The sequence below is a fragment of the Etheostoma cragini genome, chromosome 24 (assembly GCF_013103735.1).
Source record: "Etheostoma cragini isolate CJK2018 chromosome 24, CSU_Ecrag_1.0, whole genome shotgun sequence".
Classification (NCBI taxonomy): domain Eukaryota; kingdom Metazoa; phylum Chordata; class Actinopteri; order Perciformes; family Percidae; genus Etheostoma; species Etheostoma cragini.
Genome location: NC_048430.1, coordinates 1,153,781 through 1,175,616, shown reverse-complemented (window position 1 = coordinate 1,175,616; position 21,836 = coordinate 1,153,781). Strand labels below are relative to the sequence as shown.

General features: G+C 42.3%; 2 long non-coding RNA genes across 3 annotated transcripts in view; both read left to right on the top strand.

Annotated features, from left to right (window-relative positions):
- The first annotated feature begins 1,266 nt into the window (after positions 1-1,266).
- LOC117939323 overlaps positions 1,267-21,836 on the top strand; it is an 84,461-nt gene continuing 63,891 nt past the window's right edge. Inside the window, exons 1-2 of one of the 2 annotated variants that reach the window (XR_004655555.1) lie at positions 1,267-1,278; positions 11,248-11,355. This is a non-coding gene — a long non-coding RNA (uncharacterized LOC117939323). Of the gene's footprint in view, positions 1,279-10,983; positions 11,019-11,247; positions 11,356-21,836 lie in introns of those variants that run through there. The other variant, XR_004655554.1, reaches the window with a different exon arrangement.
- Positions 1,847-8,232, top strand: LOC117939329. Its single transcript, XR_004655560.1, has 4 exons — positions 1,847-1,925; positions 7,183-7,311; positions 7,487-7,595; positions 7,697-8,232. It is a non-coding gene; the product is annotated as an uncharacterized LOC117939329 (long non-coding RNA).

Sequence of the window (21,836 nt, the reverse complement as noted above, 5' to 3'; positions counted from 1 at the left end):
CCCCCCCCCCCCCCCCCCCCCCTTCTGCCCCTCTTCTCTCTCTGCGAGGAATGGAATGATCCTGCCCGCCGAGAATAATCAGACTCATGTTTGTATACATTTCAGCGAGCGTGCCTGTGCTGTGCATGTTTCATAGCTCGTTGCTTTTCCTTCCTCGTGTTATATGAGTCACTGCTGTTCTGGGCTGACGAAAATAGGTCTGGTGTGTTGCAAGTGGCTACATTTGGGAACGCGTGTGACTGGTGCTGGTTCAAAACCTGTTGAGATGGACTGGACTGAACTCACAGCAGGGCCTTGCTGGGAAAAGTTCAGTTTGACTTTCCCTGGATAAATAAAGGTTAAAAAGAAGGTGTGTGTGTGTGTCTGTGTCTGTTTGAAGCGCTGCACCTTTTAAAGGCGGCCTGCCTGTGAGCTGTCAGTGAGTCCTGGAGTGGGAGGCAGCAGAGACGAGGTTAAGTGACGCTTTTTAGAGAGAGAGGGAGAGGGAGACGGACAGCCGGCCCGGTGCCTAGGATGAACTGTGTGTGTGTGTGTGTGTGTGTGTGTGTGTGTGTGGGGGGGGGGGTTGTAGCCAGCAGCAGGGTTAATGCAGAGATCTTTTCATACACAGCCACCCTGCTTTTGCTTTGTCTTTCTGTCTCAAAGAGGTCCCTGTAAAGAGAGACAGACAGACACACACACACCATAGGTTCAAAGCTAAATCTGTTATGTGAAGTGAGGACCATATTCTAGGCTTCCTAACGCTGGACAGGAGTGTGTGTAGCCTCTGTTACTTCAAAACGTCCACTGATCAGATGCACTCTCCATCCAGTCACACATATTGTAATAGTCAACGAAAACACTCCCATCATGGCAGTGCTTTAATGCTGAACAAATGACTAAATGCATTGCATCTGGTTCTCAGTGTCTCTATCTTGTTTCGTGTTACCGTACGACTCCATGACCGCTGATCAAAACTTCCTTTAAGCATTTCACCGGAAGTTATAATAAGTGGCAAAGAACACCATACACTTATTGTCTCATCGACATATGGCATGCGTCATGAAGTTATAGACAGGATAGATGTTTTGTCTAATGGCGTACAACAGGAGAGCCTTCAGGAAATGATTCCCATCATCCCTTCTTGTTGTTAACAGCGCTGTTTGTTGTGAAGTCCGCACGCTGTCTCGGAGATGACACGGCCGCTGATTGTCCCTGTGATTTGTGATATCATCGCTCACTGTGTCTCATCCTGCACCCTCTCCCTCTGTGGGTGTATGTTCGGGGATGTGTGTGTGTGTGTGTGTGTGTCAGTCTCAGTCTGAGAGATGGCGTGCTTCGAGACAAAACGCAAAACCCAGCTGTTGTTTCCTCGCACGTCTGGATCCAATTAGTTGTTTGGTTGTGCATTTTCTCTTATTTCTGTGGGTACCGGGACAGATGATGAGCGGCCACAGAGACAGGAAAAGGGTGGAAGTTATCATAACTGTATCACAACATCAACATGTTTGCTATCCCTGTTCTGCCACTGCAAAAACGTCTGTACAAAGAGATGCAGATTTTTTAGCCTTTTTGTTTAATGAATACTATATAGAAATAGACATGGCATGTAGTCAGGGAAAAGAAGGAGGTTGATGACATACAAAGGTCCCCAGCTGGAATCAAACTGGGGATGCTGCGATCTGTGACTTTAGTTTGAATTAAGTTGGTAACTGATTGTCTGCTTTGAGCAAACATTCACTATGTCACCAAGCTTCAAGCCTACCTGGCTGTGCTACTTTCTTTTCTGACTGCACACTTAGTCCTTTGGTAGGAAAAGTGAAATGGGACTGTTTCTCTCTTCTCTTGCCTACTTGTCTTCTGTTTCAGTGATTGTCATTTCCATCCCGAGCTGCATGGGACGTCTGCTCTCTGGGTGCCTTCCTGTCAAACCCCGGCTAGAGAAGGTAGAAATATATGTCACCTACCAAAATAAGATAAGAAAAACTTTGTCTGTTCACGCAGACATTTGTATTGCATCGTCTGCTCCAACGATCAACAGATAACATTAAAAAACATCCGTATGGTCACCCAACAAAGTCTTAGTTAGTTTGAACGGGCAGGAAGCCAGAACACACACACACACACACACACACACACACACACACACACCAGAGCTGCACAATTAATTGCAATTCAATCAAAATTGCAATATGGACTAGTATAATTTCCATATTGGGAAGGGGGGCTGCAGAGACGTCCTGGGCGTACACATCCTATCCTACAGTCTAAATACTACATCTTTGGTACAGATTCTTGCAAACATCACACTTTATTTATTTGTATTTCAATTAGAACGATGATCCACAAAATGGATCATTCCCTCCATTATTGTGAATCATATCGATACCGCAACATCAGTCAAAATAATTGTAATTTGACATTTTCCTCATATAGTGCAACCCTAACACACACACACACACACACACACACACACACACACACACACACACACACACCAAATCCATGGGCACAGTCATGAGAATGGGGAGTATGTATGTGTGTGAATCCTCTAGAGTTATACTTGACACACACTATGTTGTTTCCCCATTTCTTGTGAAGTATTTCATTAAACAACCAAGGGACTGAACACATGATTCTCCAGAGCTTGTGCAACTTGTTGACGGCAGTATTTGAATGCCTCCCTGATATTCTTGGCCCTGCGTTCGTCCTAATGAATTAGACAGGGCGCTAATGAGAATCACCAAGGGGAGACGGGAGCAGCTGACAGTCTTCACCTGAAAACGGGACGTCAGTTTTTACACCTAGCGATGATCTCAGTCCCCCTTATGTAATGCATATTGTGAGGAACGTATTTTTCTTTGCTGGATGAAGAATTTGTATCTTCCTGATATAGTTCTTCAGATTCACGGCTTTTGTGTGAAGTTCTACTGCAATTATTTGTAACGCTGATGTTTTTATGGCATGTTTTTTGCGCCATGATAAAGAAAGAAAAAAAACAAAACTCACTTAACCTGAGAACAGATACTTGAGGCCCCGTAGGCGAACAGGAAACGGCCATTAGGGATGGTTAAATAGAGCACCTCTCGTTGTTAAGGGCTAAGAAAACAGACTGAAGGGTCTAATCTTTAACCCAGACCAAGTTGCTCCCCCAGTAAGAGATGTGTACCCAGCAGTGGTGTAGTCAACGTAATACGCAGGTATACGCAGTATACCCACTAAGGAAGCTCCGGGATTTCATTTAAAAAGGCCCAATGACCCAAAACAACATATTTTCCGTTCTATTTTTTAAATATTTTGAATTGTCATCTGTGTTTTTCTTCTTCATATTTTTTTATTTTATTCATTGATCAGAACACAGAAAATGAAGTTGTTGATGCTCTAAACTTCCCTGGGGGAGGACACCCCCCCTCCCCCAAAGGCAGATTCTGTACAATACTCAGTACATTGTACCCACTACAATACTGTAGTACACCACTGGTATCAAGGTCATGTTTATCAAACATATTAAAAAAAACGGGAGAAACAAAAAGTGAATAAGAAAATAAACTGCCGTGTGATGCAATGCACATATTTAAAAGCTTTTGCAACCTTGGCCTTCACGCACGCGTCCTGTTAACACACTGCTTTTAGTGTGATTTGTGTCCTTTATGGATGTTCTTTTCAAGGAGATCAATTTTGCCACAAAGCCCTTTATTTAGCCATTGGGCTGGATTATGAAAAATGTATTAATTAAAATAAGAGCCTTCTGGATGGCATCACGTCACTTAAACATATCAAAATAGAATATTTATTGGTGATGCTCGCGCAGAGAGCAGAAGATAAAGTTGATCTGACGTAACCTTGGTTGCCGGCACAAACTCAAGCAGCTAAAGTTTGTGAGTTATGATCCAAGTCTTGATAGCACCATCAATCAGTGAAAGCACAGCTTTGCCTGTTGTCACTGGCTGGATTGCTGGCTTTGCCGGGGGGGGGAGGGGGGCATCAGGGTGACCTCTCAGCACAGACTAACAATGGTGTTTTCAGTGTCCGCAGTTGTGTATTTTGATGTGACAACCCCAAGCTGGGAAATAAAGGTTAAGAGCTGGTGTTGTCATGCACTACTTCAAGCTGCAATCTCAAAGGTGTGGACACAAATCATCGTTCATCTTTCCCGTCTGTTTGATTTCCAACTAAAGACAGGTTCAACTTCAGCATGAGATGTATTTTGTTAGGGATTATTGGCCCGGGCTGATTATTGGGCCGTTCTTGGCCATTTGCAGATTATCTAACAGATAAAGTTCATTAATTTAAAAGTGTTCTACTTTGGCTTGGCTACAGCTCTGCGTCCGTCCCTCTGCTTCAGTTTCACTCACCACTCAGTCTGACTTAATGTCCCGCCCACAACACTATCTGACTCTCTCTCACTGGGTATTATGTTGAACGTTTTTAATTTATTAAAGAATTGCGTAAAAGCATTTAAAAAAAAATAAAAAAATAAAAAAATCATTTTCACTGTCAATGCGTATCAGTTCCAAATATCTGTTTCATTAACTACTATTGGTATTGGCTTTGACCAGCAAAAAACCAGCAATCCCTAATTTTCTTTTATAAAAAAGAATTCAGTCCAACCCAAACGCACACTTTACTTTACACAGCATAAGCAGTGACTCCTGAAAACAAGTTGGCTTTGAGCGTCTGCAAGCCCTCATCTCATTTCCAATGATTGATTAACGTAGCAATTAAAAAATTCCTAGCTGAGATTGTTATGATTAATATTCCCTTCTTGTCTTGAGGTTACAAACCACCCATGATGACATGGAAATAAACACACACACACCGGAGCACTGGCAGAATTCTCAGAGAGACGAGCAACATCTACGTTACCCAGGATAGAGAGAGAGACAGAGAGAGAGAGACAGAGAGAGACAGAGAGAGACAGAGAGAGACAGAGAGAGACAGAGAGAGACAGAGAGACGGAGAGAGAGCACTTCCCATATTTCCGCGGCTGATTGACAAGGCTGACATATGGAATAGTTCACCTATTCCCCAGTGACAGGAAGATGGGGGCGAGCGCAGGGAGAGGCGGGTAAACTTGCCTGCGAGGCTGAGCACAATTTTTTTTCTTTTAGATTCAGTGCTACTGATCAAAAGGATTCGTATCTCCCCTACTAAATTTAGCACCAGTGGCAATTAGTGGCGGAGTCACACAGCCACTCCAAGAGCAGCTGACAAATGGTACCTTAACAAGTCGGAGATGTACGCCACAGTTTGATGGATTTGTGTGTGCACAGCTGAGGGGAACTTACTGGAGTGTGTGTGTGTGTGTGTGTTTGTGTGTGTGTGTGTGTGTGTCTTGGTTAGTGATCTCCAGACAAGTTGTGCATCCATGTTTGCCGCTGCGTTATATTTGTATATAAGTTTTGATAAATGCTCGGCCATTTAGGTAATTTATCAGGAAATTATGCTGAACCAGCTGTTCAAGTTTCCATGTGAGAGTTTTTTCATTTTATATCACTGGAAACCTCTAAGAAATTGTGAGGGCTATTGTCAGCTGTTTAATGGCAGGAAAACGTACAAGTTGACCATGAGGACTTGCTCTTTTTTTAAGCATAATGTCCCAGGAAATGCGTGTCTGTGGACAGACAAATACAGCTGTGTATTGTATTTTTCAGAACCTACTTAAGCGCCGTCTTTGTGTGTAACATAGTTAGGTGTAACGTTAGACAGTCAATCACAGACATTATAGACATGATGAGATTAATCCTTAGGTATTGAAATTGGGTAGTGAATGAAGGTATTTTTTAGTACTCAATACTTCAGATGCAATCCGGTCGGTGCCAAAAAAAGTATTGAATTTGGTTCCCAGCCCTACATACAAATTCATGCTTCATGAATCTCAACTGCGACAAGGAAATTTTGATTTAAAAAACAACTGGATGTCTGCAGGAAGAAAAAAAAAAAAGAAGACCCTTAGCCAGCATGTGCACTCACCTTCATCATCACTACAACAACATCATAATTACAACAAATGATGTTACTGTCATAACACACAGATCCGATCTGGTCACTTTAAAAAATGTGGACAGAAGCAGAAGGAACGCCAGACACACTGAGAGACAGCCTGCTGAATCAGAGACCATATTGCTAACAGAGAGGATAGAATGACATCATGGCTCATTTGAGTCACTTCCCAGTTAATGCAGAGACGCGGTGACATCAACAAAGCACCATTTGCTGTAAATTACCCAAACAGAAAACCAGGACGGAACGCTGCCGTTATTAATTTCCCTCTTCTTTCTGGTGAAATATTTGCATTTGTCGTATAATGTTAAAAATGATTTATTTATTGAAAATATTGGTAGGTGGGTACTAAATACCATATTTTCACGCACTGACCAAGTTGCCTCCTTAGTATCGAGGATGGAAAAATGCCTCTTCGTTCAGTACCAGATTTCAATCCCTGAGAAGCAAATCTCATCAGTGTCAGATAGCCAAAAAGTATGCAGCATTCTGATTGGCTGTCTAACGTTACACGTTGTAGAGGGGAAAAAAGTATCGCTGAGGAACCGGTATCAACGTCCCGGTATTGGTCTGAGTCCCGGTATTGGTCTGAGTCCCGGTATTGGTCTGAGTCCCGGTATTGGTCTGCGTCCCGGTATTGGTCTGCGTCCCGGTATTGGTCTGAGTCCCGGTATTGGTCTGAGTCCCGGTATTGGTCTGAGTCCCGGTTTGGATGATCTTTAAACGATACCCAGCCCTAACTATCAGTCCTGTAGTATTTACCTGCAGTTACACCTTTTTAAGAATTGTTCTGTGTTGCTGCAGCATGAAGTGAAGTCAATGAACTGCCCTTACATCATCCTCACTTACCCAGGAGAGTCTGCTGTCTGTTAGACACACACACACACACACAAACAGATGTGCATGCATGTCTTCACGCACAGACAAACAAACAGAAGATCAGCAAGAAGTACAGATAGTCTAAAAATTTCCGGGGGAGGTGTGTGTGTGTGTGTGTGTGTGTGTGTTTGTGTGTGCCAGAGAAGTGGAGCAGCTCATTTCCTCTACTGAGACAGTTAGCTGCCTTCTCTCTCATGAGGTTGGCTAGCCATGTGCAGAGTGTATGACTGTGTGTGTGTGTGTGTGTGTGTGTGTGTGTGTGTGTGTGTGTGTGTATCGCAGTGAGTGAGTTTGACCTTAAGCTTCTCCTCCCTCTTACAGTGCCAGCTCCTGTGTATGTTTCCTGGGCCTCCAAGATATGAGAGGGGAAGATATCTGCCGACAGCCCATCACAGTTCACGGCTCTTTGTTTATCCATTAATAATTGAGCATAGCTGAAGACAGAACAAGGTGTGTGCTTGGGAGAGTGTGCGTGTTTAACTGGGATGGAGATGCTAAGCGGCAGCTTACTTTCTGAAGTGCATCCATAAGACAGAGGGAGGCAGCATGCACACTGCTTGCTATGAGATGAAGTGAATTCAACAATTTAAAAAAAAACTTGAAGTGATTGTCTTCCTTTCTTCAGGACTGTTTTCCACCCGTGCCGTGTCCCCCCTTTAACCCAAATGAACTGGCTACACGAGGACAGTAACATGTTTCCGGGTGCTGACATCGGTATATGGCAGGTAAAAAAAGTGAGCCCAAGCCTGAGTTGATTTACTATTTTAAGTTGCCATCTAAAGCAGGGTTTGTCTTTACCTCTCACTCCCTCCTCTAATTATGTGGGCCCTTTCAGACATTTTTCCCCACAGAGCGCTCGCCGCCTAGAACAAAGTCGAAACTGTTTCCCCCTCGGAGGCGGCCCTAGAGTGAGAGTCTCCTGACGTCTCCTTTGGGGGGCTTTCAGCAAAAAATAAGTCGTACAAGCAGGAGCCTCTGCCGGGAAGTGAGTTTACAAAAAAAGTAGGGGACACAGAAAGGACAGTAATGAGAGAGTGATTGCTGTTTTCTCTGTTGATTGCTGGGGATGCCATCACTCCATATGCTGTGTATGATGGGAGAGTCAAATTAAAAATGTAGGCTAGTGATCAGACGACACTGTAAAACTGGGAGTTAAATCCCTCCAGTGATAAAAGCAAACATTTTGGTCCCAGAAAGTGAGCCCCCCCCCCCCTCCCTGTGTTCTGTCAAGTAGGTAAAGTGTTGATTAGCATATTGCACTTAGATTGACAACGTGTGCTCCATTACAGAAAACTGCAACTCAGGACATCTTATGGCAGCATCTGGATATCCCTAGACCTAACGCCAAATTATTTCACCAGAACTACCGTGCCGTGACAATACACAAAAACAGTGTGCTGAAGCTTTGCTCTATCCCTTTTTGGACATTTGGATTGGATGTCAAAAGTCCGTCTTTGTTCTTTTTTTAACAGTCCGAAAGAATGGCTTGGAAAGAACTAACTCCAAATGTACATGGAGTTTATGGCGCCTACTTCTATAGCTCGGCCTGTATATGAATAATATATGCAGGGTAGTATGCAGAGTGTTGTGATGCTTCCATCTGGTTGGTGGTCTAGTTTGGTAACATATAAAAGCAAAAGAAGTAGGTGGGAGAAAGTGAGAGCTGTACAGGTCTTTAAATTACGCACACATGGCTATTTCCTGGAGGCAGTATCAATAGAAAAGACACATCTTTGGCCAGCATTGAGCGACAGGTACACACTGAGCCGACTGACCTCCACTAGCACTTGGCAGTGTAGGCACATGAAGAGTAGTTGCATCTGAAATCTGAATCTGATACTCATACAGGTAGTGTGGGTGCTGTGGTAACACTTCTAGGATCAGTCTTCACTTTGTCAGGCTGTGGTATGAATTATTAGTCTTAATTTTCCTACATCTATGTAACGCTGCCTCTGATGCTCATTGAAATTTTTATTCTTTTGTACTTCTTTCTTTTGCTTGTTGTTATTTTGCTGTATGTGTTCAGATTATTATTATTACTCCTTGTCACTTGTGCAAAATTTGAATACATTTATTTACTTTGCAAGTACTTACGTTTGTTGTGATATAGGTCTTAAGTTTTATTTATAAAGGTCTTAAAGTCTTAAAAGTCAGACCTGGGGCACGGTTTCCGTGGTGATCGTTATGTTTCTTTGGAACGTTGTGAAAACGGTGTGCAACTGCTCTGAGACAATTAGCAGAGACGTTTCTGTGAACTCGAGGTAACAGAAAGGCAGAGCACTTGCTCACACAATTGTGTGTTTAACGCTTCCCATTTCACAAAGAAATTGTGTTGCTACGTTTTGTCAGGGCTGAACGTGGCCCAGGTTTTGACACGCACTGGAAACTTACAAAAAACATTTCTATAAAATAAAAGTAAAATCAAAGACAAAACACTCAATCCCAAAAATGTCAATTTATGTTAAACATAAACCCCCTAAAAAATAGGACGCTCCTCCATGACGAGTAGTGGGAGTGTCCTTCTTGGCTTTGGCCCTGTAAAGCAGCTCCTGGTCCAGGTGCCAACCTTTCGCCCCGTCCGTCAGCATTGGTGTGCTCAAAAGAAATAAAGTTTATAAGAAAGAAACGGATAATCCAAAATTAGTTAAATGTGTGCGCCGGAAAAGATAGCCTGGTACCATCAACTAAATAAAGCATATGTATGTGAAACTATACAAACAGCCGCTATCTACAGTGTGTCTGAGAAATTCTATGAACCAGTCTAAAAAAAAAAAAGAACAGCGTAAGCCAAAGAAAATAAAGTGAGTGCAAGAGGTTCCCACTTCTTGAGTGTGGCCATCACATTCACATTGAATGCACAAGTAACACTAGGCTCATTCAAGATGAACTGCGCCTCGCCTGTACAGTGGACGAGAGCAGGCGGCGGTAAAGCCGGACATTTTCCAGCCGATTCCTGCAGCCATCAGGCTGAACAGGAAGTGACATAACCCCTGTGGTCCGATTTAATAAAATGTTATCAAACCCATATATTAGCTGGTACACAGTCTCCAGTTTTAATTATGACAGAGTAGCTCTCAAAATGCTCTACATGTGATCTGTTGCTGGTTTTAATAAACGGACTGTAAATGATCCGTAATCTGAACTAATTTAGTCTCTCTGACTTATCAGTGTTACTATCATGTGGTTTGTACAAAATAAGCCCAAGTTAGCAGTTAAAATTCCTCAGATTAAAAAACATTAAAATGTTTGTATAAAACATCATGTTGAGTCGATTGTGAACCAATTAGCTGTTAGATTAGCTGAGAGGTCCGCGTTTCCCAGCATGCCTTGGGTCCACCTGGGTTTTAGCAAAAAGTAACTGCGCTGCCTGCGTCTCAGGACCACAATCGCCTTGATGTCGTGAGGTTATCATTGCCTACGTGTGCACGACATCAGAGTCACATTCGGACCAATCAGCCAGATGAGGTATACAGAGAAGTCGATGCCGGGGCTAGCTTGGCTGGACATGTCAGCTAAATAGACAAGCTAACTCAACACTATTGATATCAGGGTAGTTAAGTCCTAAAAGTCTTTAACATGTCTTAATTATAATACACAAAAAATAAGACTTAGAAGTCTAAAGTTTCTTCAGAAAGTCTTATATTATCCTTTCATAAGATTCAATAACTCCATTGTTTTGTCACAACGCATGTATGCATTGAATAGTACAATAAAATGTCTTATATTCTAAAAAAAATCCTAAAATCCTTTTCTGATATTCCAGTATAAATTGAATTCTAAATGATATTGAAAAGGTAAAATTTGCAATACAATTATGCACAACCTCCATCAGTTATGCCACAAAGTTAGTTTTGTAAAGCTTACCTGGTGCACCTTTTAACTTGTGGAAACCAAGGTACCGCCAGAGCCTTGGATAATGTAAGTCAGCATGACATATGACAAGAAAAGAACAATATCCTGCCTATGCATTATGGGAAGTGTGGTGTCCACTGTATTTGAGACTTGACTCTGGAACAAGCATTGAGGCCAGAAAAAGCTGAGAAATCCGGATCTTAGGGCTGTGAAGTAACTCTCCTCTCTTTTTACAGCTACTGTTGATTCACTATGATCTGCCACAGTGGAGCTGCTGCCAAGCATGTCAACAAATGAGTGTGTGTGTAAGTGTCTAGTGTTGGCAATAAGATGCACAAAGACAGTAAAAGAATGTATAGTTGCAAAAATAATGCACTATTTCATCTGAAATGTTTCTAAAAGTCATATGTGTGCCTTTTCCTTAACCAACATGTTTATGTTTATTATATTGCAATGTCAGTATGTCTATTAGTACTTTTTTTTTGTTCTGCCCGTCTGTGTGCATTCCTTCATCACTCTCTTTCTCTCTGGCAGATTCTCCAACTGTCTCCTCACATCCATCACGCGTTTGTAGAAGTCCACCTTCCTGCTCACCCATCAACATGCCTACAGACAGCCATGGATGGCACTCCCTTTGATATGGTAAAGCAATATTGTACTTCATCTCTCTTTTTATTTGCCCATTTGTGAAAGAGATGCCATTAGCGGCGTATTATGCTCGTCCAGCCGGGGGAAAAAAGAAAAATTTCTCCAAAAGGATAGTCAGTGGCCGCCTGCATCCTGCAACGCCTCATTAGTGCATTGCCTTTCGAACAAACGTATCAACAATGTTCTGAGCTAATAAGCTTTTATATTCCCAGGCTATATGATGTAGAAAGCGGCAGAGTTGAAGGTCACGGGTGCGTTTGAACGCATCAAGTGGCTTCATGAGGGAATGATTTATCTGGAATTATTGCTGTGCTTTGCTCTAGAGAGTTGGCTATTGATGCGGATGAAATGGCTTTTTCATGAGGGGAGATTTAGGGAGCTTCAGAGGTGTCCCGTCTTCGCTTTTGTCAGCTGGACACAGGCTCGCCTCTCTGTAGCTCACATGCAACTCTTTTGGTTCACACGTATGAGTGGCAACGGGAGCGTTTCCCCCTCAACCGAAACTTTGTGGGGTTGACTTCAACATGTATGGAATGGATTACGATATATGTGTGCTTTGGATTTTATTTAGTATTATTCATCCATCCTTCTATCTAGCTATCTATCTATCTACAGCAGTCAAGATGTACTTAAAAAAAAAAAACTAAAATACTAGAATTATTAGTAAAACCACAGTGATATTGGCATTTCTGGTAGGACTGCACAACATATGGTTTTTGTATCGTCATTGTGATATTAACTGGTGCCATAAACACATCGCGAAAGCCTGCAACATATTGCTAAAAGATACACAAATATATATTCAATTGAGTGTTCAATTTGTTCAAGAATTTTAAAAATTCCTTTGTTTAAGATTTTATTTTAGCAGAATACTGAAAGCAGCACAACTGAGTACATTTTAATATCTGTTTATCGCAAGTAATATTGTTATTGCATAGTTTTTCAACAGCAAAATGTAAAACTATGTTAAACTAACTTGATAGCTGTGTTTTAATTCTAAACATTAGACATCTATTCTCTTATCGTGCAGCTCTAATTTCTGGGTCCATGTTGCTGTTGTACCTTTCATGTGTCTCTACTTAACTACCCACATGTAGACCACTGACGTTGCATCATGCAGACAATGTCACTTTAAGACATCTACAATGCCCTATTTTTTTATCTATCAAAATATCATTGGGATAAGATCAAAGTTCCCTTAGTTTTAAGCGAGGATACTTTTCAAATCCCATGGTTTCCACTGATGTTTCACAAGCATGAAGGCATTAATCCATCATAGAGGAGCAACAGTTACTAATCTCTCCGTCAGCTGGCCATAATTACATTCTGCTACAACACAGACAGCATATTTGACAGAAGTGCAACAACTGGAAAAAGAAGGACAAAAGTTCTCTAGATGCTTTAAACATCACTATCACTTTCTACCAGCTTACACATTTAACCCCTCCGAGCTAACTGCAACACATTCATGTCCGTTTCTGGAAGTTGTTGAAAGGCATTTTGGAAAATGTAGGAAACCGTTATCGGTCCGAATTTCTAGTGCCTAAATGCATGAAACCATGTGGATATTATATGATACATGCAGAGGCACACATGAACAAACATACATATAGCATCCCGCTCAACCCCTCCTGATCATTGATCAGCATTAAAATACGATAACGAGCGGGGTAACAAACTAATTATCCCAATTAGCTCGCTGCTCATGCAAGCGAGCTCGACTGTATTTGTTGTCGTCCTACTGTTCCGAAAGGCGTCCTCTGGGGACTACAGACTGCTCGTGCACACAGTCATGACCACTTTCCCGCACAACATCTGGCCACGCTCGTTGGGACGCAAGAGTCCTTCTCCTTCTCTAGTCTGTCTTTATAGTTTTGAGATTTTACCTCAGTGTTGTTGCATCTCTGCTATCAGCTCTGTTTTCTTGAAGTTGTGCCGGTTTTCAGGCATCCCCCCCCCGTGTTGATTTGAGTGTTCCTAGAGGGATTGTGGGAGTCGGAGTACTGTCAGGTCTAATTGCCGTGTGGTGTTTGGTAGAGAGACAGGGCCTGATTAGGGAGGAGGTGAGGGAAAACATCATGTCCCCACTCTCTTCTCTCACTGTCTCACCCATTTTCTGTCTTTCCAGCACCACTTTTTTTCTCCCCTCTCTCTCTGACTCTCTACATGACTACACAGAATGATGGCCTGCATGGCTCATTAACTGGCAGAGAGAGACGGTCAGACACAAAAGGATGGCAGAAGAGAGAGGGGATGCAGAGAGGGCAGCTCACAGACTTCTCAAACACAGGTTACCACGGCGCTCGCCTGGCGTCTGCCGACTACATCAAAGCCGTTAGATGCCAGGCGCGGGGCAACATGGCTGCCAAATGAGTTCAGACTATAGAAGGATCAGGAAGAGTAGGTAGTGGGAGGAAGTACTTGCACAGACTACATTAATTTTACATATTTCATCTGATTTCCTTTAAAATCTTTGTCCGCCTGCCTCTGCTTTTAACTTTTTAAAATGGATGTCAGTGCTCAAACTGTAATTAGCCCGCCCAGCAGTCATGACTATAGTCAGTGTAATATTTTAGCAGTCCTGAAGTGTGAGCGATATGACTCAAGGTTTTTGTTGTACAGAATACAAAAAAAGAACTGCATCATAGGAAATGTAAGAAGTAGGAGCTTAGTCAACTCCTACTACTTCTGGCTAGCATCACCAGATTTACTGTCCTTGAAGATTCAGTGATTGCATATGTTTTTGTATTTTAATGGGATGGCAGTGTTAGCTCACAGGAAGTATTGACAATGCTAATGATGGTTGCTAACAAATGGTTGGCTTCTGTAGAGTTTCCAGTCTCTTAAAGACATGAGCATGAGGAGGTTATTCTTGTGAAAATTTGACAAATCTTCTTAAATCAATGACCTCTTAAGGGCTTTTTTCAAAGGCCTTCAACCCCATAGTAAGGTCTTCATCAGAGGAAGAATTTTACTCAATTGTTATGGAGAATTTGTAGCTGTCCGGTGATTAGAAATTGGCGGTTCATGGAGTGAAGATGAGGGCTGGGTAACGAATTCAATGCTTTTTAGGCACAGACCAAATTACTTTTAAAAGAGTATCAAAAAATGCCTTTTCATTTAAACCCAATTTTGATACCTAAGAAGTAAATCTTATCAGCGTCCGTGAGGCAATCTACTAAGATCTAATGATGTCTGTGATTGGCTGTATAATGTTTCATGTCATAGAGACACGCAGGAAAACTCTACGTTACGCAGAGACGGATCTTAAGTAGTAGGAGCTGAAAAATGTAATCTCGTAGTTATTTTGTTTTATAACCTTTGGTATGGAAAGGGGACCCCTTATCGAAGTCCTAGTATTAATACCGGTATCAAACATTTTTGAAAGATACCCGGCCCTAATGACTCCTGGTAATGGCTTTGAGCCCGTCCCAGTCTATGCTGTGATGGATTTTGGTCTAGTATGGAGACGTATTATGTTGCTTCTTGTTGATCAGGCAATTTAAAACATGCATGGAGGTAATGAATCTCTGACAAAACATGATGGACGACTGCAGGCCAGAAAACAATGTAGCTTTTCAGCAAACAAATGATGAGAGAAGACTACATCCAAACTTTTCCAAACATCTAGTCAAAATGTTGAAACCCTCAAGTGGGAACTCTATGCAGCTAATACTACAATGTCTTGGTCCATTAGTGTCAAATGATCCATATTGAAAGGCTGCTGATAGTTGTTTGGTAGGCTTCAAGGTAAGGATGCTTTGGGGAAGCGCGGCAGCTCTCAGTTTGCTGCTTTGTAACCCTCTTCCTAGGTGAAGAGGCAAGAAAACCCCACAAAGATCATCAGCACGCTTCCGAAATAATCATCACAGGATCTTTTCCTCCTTGGAGTCACGGGGTGAAGGATAACGAGAGACAGACAGAGATGGAGAGGAGAGGGACGATGGGATGGTTGCAAGAGGGATAATAAAAAGAAGGGAGAAAGAGCAAGGCCTTACAGACCAAAGGTGAAAGTCTAAATCTTTCATCCTTTCTCCGGGTTCAGGAGTGGAGAATTGTAGGTTGGATTATTGGTGCTAAACCGCAGTACGAGCTTAACTGTACCTCGTCTCCTATGTCCTAGACACAGACGGGCAGTCTACCTGTCTCACTGTCGGACAGAAGAACTTGAAATCATGACTCACTGGCCTCCGAATGGAGTTATTGTGGACCCCTGGGTCATCTAATTTGAGATTTAATTTCCTTCTTGAATAGTATAACACTGTATGAATTCCTCCTGATCATCAACAGCACCATCATCGATCGTCATCGCTATCTAAAAGTAATGATGTCCTCAACATTTGTAGACGCCGCTAAATTTGCCACATCTGAATTTCTGTGCCATTATCCGGGGACGGTTGCATGCAGTGATGGAATAGAACGAAGTACATTTACTCAAGTACTGTACTCGAGCAAAAATGTGAGGTACTTTACTTGATTCTTTTCTTTTCATGCCACTTTCTACTTCTATTCCCCAACATTTCAGAGAGAAATGCTGTACTTTTTACTCCACAACATTCATCTGACAGCTTTAGTTACAAATACAGATGTATGCACACAAAACACATGTAGCTTATAAAATACAATGTTTAAATGTAAATGAAACTACCCAACAGTATAATGGCCTACAAGTACAGCTGAAATGATGAGCAGATTATACACAGTTCATTGTCAGAACTGTTAGGATCGTTTACAGTTTCTACTGTTTTTGAGTTTGATACTTTTATAATTTTATTTTAGAAATATTTTCAATGCATGGTTTTTATTTATAACAGTGTATTTTAACTACTTTTGACATAAGTAAAAGGATGTAAATACTTGCTGGTTGCTTGTGGGTTCGAACCGGCGGCCCTCTCGGCTCCTCGAGCCCCTTCACGTTGTTGTGGTCTGATATTCAGTCGGGAGATTCAACATGAGTCCAGGAGAAAACACTTGAAACACTATTAAGCCTGTAGTGGGGGCTTGTGTGTGCCGGGTGTAAGCCTGCTCTTGTCAACAGGACTGTAGGATGCACACAAGTGCACTGGCTGGTTGGAGAGGAAGGGAGAGGGGATGCTCTGCAAAAAATGCCCGACCCAACAAGTTGTTTAGTCACACGTTTAGTCTTGAAATCAGATTATTCTTTAATTGAGTGAGAAAATTGAGCTACAAATTTCTTTCCTTACACATGGAAATGTAATTTTGTCAGGATTTGTTTTGCCATAAATGGCAGTTTTAGTGCAATAATGATCACATGCATATATCATGAAAAAAGCAGATTGTCCCATCAGTATTAACATGCTGTATTTGTACTTCCTTGAACATACGAAGTGTAAACATTGTGAAAAAAGTGACATTTTCTCACTTTGTGGGCATGTTTCTTTGCTAGTTTCCAAAAAAAGCCTCGGCACTGAGGCGATACCCAGTGCTGGATTAAATATCTTGTGGGGATGGATATTTCTTGCAGTGTTGGGAGAGATTGAGTTAGGGGAGAGATTGCTTGTCAGGGCCCTGATTTCTGCGTTCTCCGCTGATGACGATAATAATAACCATACGCAGGAGTGGCAGCAAATGGGGAAGAGAGAACATAGACATTCTTTTTTAAAGAGGCGTACACACAGTTACTTTCTGCAATCAAAACAGATTTCTGAAGACAAGTTGGAGCAGAAAGCACACGCACACGCCTGCAGAACATTACCATAGATTGCAGTGTGCACACATCCTGTTGTTTGCCATCGACAGAGAATATTAGCCTGGTATTTGTGTATAGTAATCAGTAGGCCCTTGACAGACTAGTCTCTAGACAGAAGAATCTGAGGAAAGATTGTCTGGTAATCAGGCTATGCGGTTTAAGGCAGAGGATTTATGGAATAAAACCTTGTAACTTCAATTATGGCGATTGTCATGTTTTTAATGTTGTGAGGTGAAGCATCCAGCAGTTGGGGAACTTTTTTTTTTTTTAAATACATCTTAAAGTTTTTTTTTTCGTATTTGCTTTCCACTGTGTGTGACAACAGTGATATGCAGTTACCTGCCAGAACATTTGTATATATTGTAGTGTTTACTGTTTTCCCTCCCCTCCCTGTGCAGTCCACATGTCACCAATCATCATGGAAATAACACCCTGTTATTATCTGTCAAGCAGCAAAGAATATTGGTTTATACCTGTGTGTGTGTTTGTGTGTGTGTGTGTGTGTGTGTGTGTATTCACGTCCAGTATGTGCATCTCTCTCTCTGAGTGTGTGTGTATTGTAATTTATTTATTTCAACAGTGCACCAAAAATATTTATAGATGTCTTGCCCAGTTGTAGCAAATTGCTAATTTCTGTCTGTCCCCGGGCAGGTAGATGACACATTAAAATATATATAATACATACAAAGTGTTTACAGTTTAACATACACAATACAGATTTGTGTGTCTGTGTCCTACTAACTGTACACCACAAACTGTATACCTGCATTTTCCTTTTTACGCTTTGCCTTCAGATACTTACTCTGGTCTCCACCCCCAGATTCCTCCTCATCCTCTTGATTTTTTTTTCTTTCTTCCCCCATCTTGTCATATGCGTGATCACTCCCTCCCCCTCTCTCCTCCTTACTCTGCATCCCTCTCCTCCCACTATTCCCCCTCGACGCTTTTAATCTTGGGTTGATGATACTTGGTGGAAGCACTTAAGTTTCTCTGCCAGGTGTCTCCCCGTGCATACCATCCCAGGCTTTGCTCTTTGTTTCTATGGCTCCCTCCCCTGGCTCCTGAACACACACACACACACACACACACACACACAGTGTGTGCACATATAGCTACGGGCTGTTTGCAAGTACGTGCACAGGTACAGTACATGCGCACAAACATTCAGAAGATATCTGCCTGCCTTAAAACATGCAAACAGCAAGCTTGTGCACACTCAAGCCTTTCTAAAACACACACTCATATCCTTAAGATACAAGCATATTCAAGTCTTTACATTTTATTATGCCCACACCCTGCTACATTTTGCTTTAATGAAGTTGATTGGCTGTAATTGATTTCTAAAAACAAAGAAGAAAAAACTGTGCATACTGCAGGAAATTTCAACCTGTCTCCAGAAAAAACTTTTTAAAATTGCTTTTTTAATTAGTGTCTGGGGGTGTTTTCACACCCGTCTTGTTAAGTTCGGTTGAATCAAACCCTCCAGCGTTTACCCCCTTTGGTGTGGTACGTTTGGGTAGGTGTGGACACGGCAATCAATCTCTGTAGTGGACCAAAACAGACTAACTCTGGTACGTACCGCTGCCGGCCATTCTGGTGCCCTCAGCACATTTCCTTTGTGATGCCCCCCCCCACCCAGAGAAAAAAGTGTTTGATTTTTCCAGTTTAGTTTTTTATACCAATAACACAATATCAGCATCACAGTGTAATACCTAACAACAATAAACCAAAAAAGGACAATTGACTTTGTAAGCAAAGTACACAGTACAGCCAAAATATCCACACACTTCACACAAAATCTTCGTAGAAATTAAATAGTCATCCGCAAATACAAACTTTAAAGCAGAATTATACAAGTAAACAATCTTCTTCAATAAAGAAAAGATTTAGAAGCAGAAAGGTCACACAAGTTTACTTTATTTTGTAAACCCAGTATGTAGAACAGCTAAATCTCACACATTCAAGAAATTGAGAAGTGCCTAATATTACCAAAAACCATCATTACTTTCTTGAGCAACTCTTGTTCTGCCAGTTTTGTGATATACATGCCTGAAATGTCCCTAATATTTCCATACTGAAATAATGTTGGCATTATAATTATTATGACTAATGATTTTTCATTAGGTTCATTAGTATTTGCCTGGAAACAGGATAAAATATTGTTACTCCAGTGGCAGATGTTCACTTGTTTTGAGGATAAATGTTTTAAAGAGTTTAAGAGTGTAAGAGGTGTCTTTAAAAACCCATTATTCTCAGAAAGTGTATGTGAATATTGTAGCATTTGTGATTACAGTGCACTGAAATGGATAAATCAAAGCTACTGTAGAGCTTGCTGAGTCATATGGATCTTGATTTGCGTCAACTGTACAAAATGCAGTTTACAGCTAACATATCATTTTGGAGACTTGGGCGATGTGTGGAGAATTTGTGTGCTAAAAGAGTTTGCTCAGCGTTGCTTTGTTCTTTGAAGACACAAGAGGAGGAAGGAGGCAGAGGAATGAAAATGGGAGAGAACTAAGGGAGGCGAGAAGAGGCAGCGAGATGAAGAGAGAGATAGCTCTCATGTGTTTATCATATGTTTGTTGGTGTTGCCGCGGGGACCTCCTTTCTTCACCCCCATATTTCCTCTCCCTCCGCCTTTTTTTCTTTTTTTTAAGTCACCATCTGAATATTTTCCTTTCCTTTCCGTTATGTATCTGCCGCCTGTCCATGCAGCACTCTCTGTTTCACTCTTGTCTGATGTCTCAATTAAAATGAATGTGTTCACTCTGCTCAGATAAAGAAGAAAGAGGAGGAAAAAGCCTTTCCAGGAACAATTCCAGGAACAATGGCAGCTTCTTGCATATTGGTTACCAATCCTTCCTTGTCTAGACCCACGCTAATGCTTCACAATATTGACAGCTCTAATGGCACAGCTCCTCTAAAGTGTTTTTTTTTTTTTTTTAACCGAGGTCCAAAAGGGACCACAGCATGCTTATTGAATTGCATACTGATTTCAGGTGGCTTTTATTGTGAAAGGAATTGCCTGAAGTTTAACTCTGTTCTGAGGTAGAAGAATCATCACCTTCCTCAGTGTGGGGTAATCAGACAGACCAAAAGATGCAGGTTGTGTGTGGTCATCCTGGGGAGTGGAGCCCCCCCCCCCCAGCCACCTCTCTCCTTGTCCTTGAGACGTCTTAATCCTTGGGCATGGCAGTGGCGCTCCTCTGGCCCTTCATCAGGACAGAACGCTGGTGTCAGCACTGCCGTTCCCTTCCTCCTCCCCCTCTTCCTTTCCCGCCCTCCTTCACCTTTGCCTTTATCTGTCGCTTCTTCTAAAGATGCTCTCTCTATCTCCGGTACCACAGGGGTCAACTTGGTGGAGGAACGGGTAGGAGGGAAAGAGGGGGAAGGTAGGTAAAAGAAAGGAGGGAGGGAAGCACCGCAGGCAGAAAGATCATTTTGGCCGGGCGGCTCTGTTTAAGGTTGAAGCCTGATTTGCATTTCAAAAGCAGCGGCCGGCCGTGTTGCCACCTCAGGGACGCCGTCAGACCAACTGGAGTGTCATTTAATGTCAGCAGGCACAGCGCCTTGATGAAATTAATAGAGCAGCCTGTGATTGATAACGGCACCGCTCGTCAAGTCCACCGTCGTGACCATCCGCCTGTCGTGTCCATGCGGCACTTTCAAAGATCCCATCAGCCCCTTCGTCTCTCGCACCGCCTTCATCTGAATGCTCCTGACCTCCCAGCGGCGTCTTAGCGAAGAGATCATCTTCTTCTCTTTGCCAACAGGACAATGTAGAAAAATCATCAGTGCTGTGGGGCTTTAAGGTAACCAGGGTAACACCATCTGCTGTCAGCCAACGTGCCGTAAAGCGCCAGATGACCAAGAGCCCTGAAATATATAGCTTTTCATGTAAAGCAATTTTTCATATCTCACTGTGCAGAGAAAATGTTGTGAGTCTAAAGAAAAGAGATACTGAAAACCTACATTGATAGCAATGGCAGGTGTGTTGAGTGACGTCAGTGTGTGAGAGGTCAATCAAAGAGAGCGGGGTTAACTAAGTGTACGAGTGCGGCTGTCTCAGGGAAAAACAAGAGGAGAAAGACATAGCAAAAACACGGTAAAGTGAGTTAACTGCGAAGAATACAGCAAAAAGCTTCTCAAAACACATTGGCTTCTTCTTGATAAAACAGCCGGTAAAGTGAAAGAGCAACGGCTCTGGAGGGAATGTCTCCCCTCTGCTTCCCGACCACGGTCCGGGAGCCCCAAACGGCAACGGTGTATTAACGTGCACACTGCAGCGCGCACAGAGTCTGGAGTGTCACGCACACAGCGCACTTTTGCACAGAGTGACATTGCAATTGATTTCAATTAATCAAGTAGCTCTATACTTTGAGAAATATTTATTCAATTTGTAACTTTGCTTGCATAGTCACATTTACAGTAAATAGAAAGTAAAACGCTTGCATGTGCAAATGCAATGCCAACTCATGTCTAGGCAGACACGTCCACGTTTTGTGCTTAGTCACTTAAAACACCCAGGAGGGATCGGATGATGAGTCACACCGAGATGACTAGAATCCCTTCAACCTATAACTACTGTAAAGCCCACCACTGTAATTCTGGATGTCAGCCCCTATCTGGCAGAACTACTCACCCCTCTAACTACAACTCCATCCCGCCGTTCAACAAACTCAAACCGCCTCCTCCTCCCCGAGACCAAGCTCAGCACCATGGGTGATTGGGCTCTCTGTTCTGCCACTCCTCGGACCTGGAACGC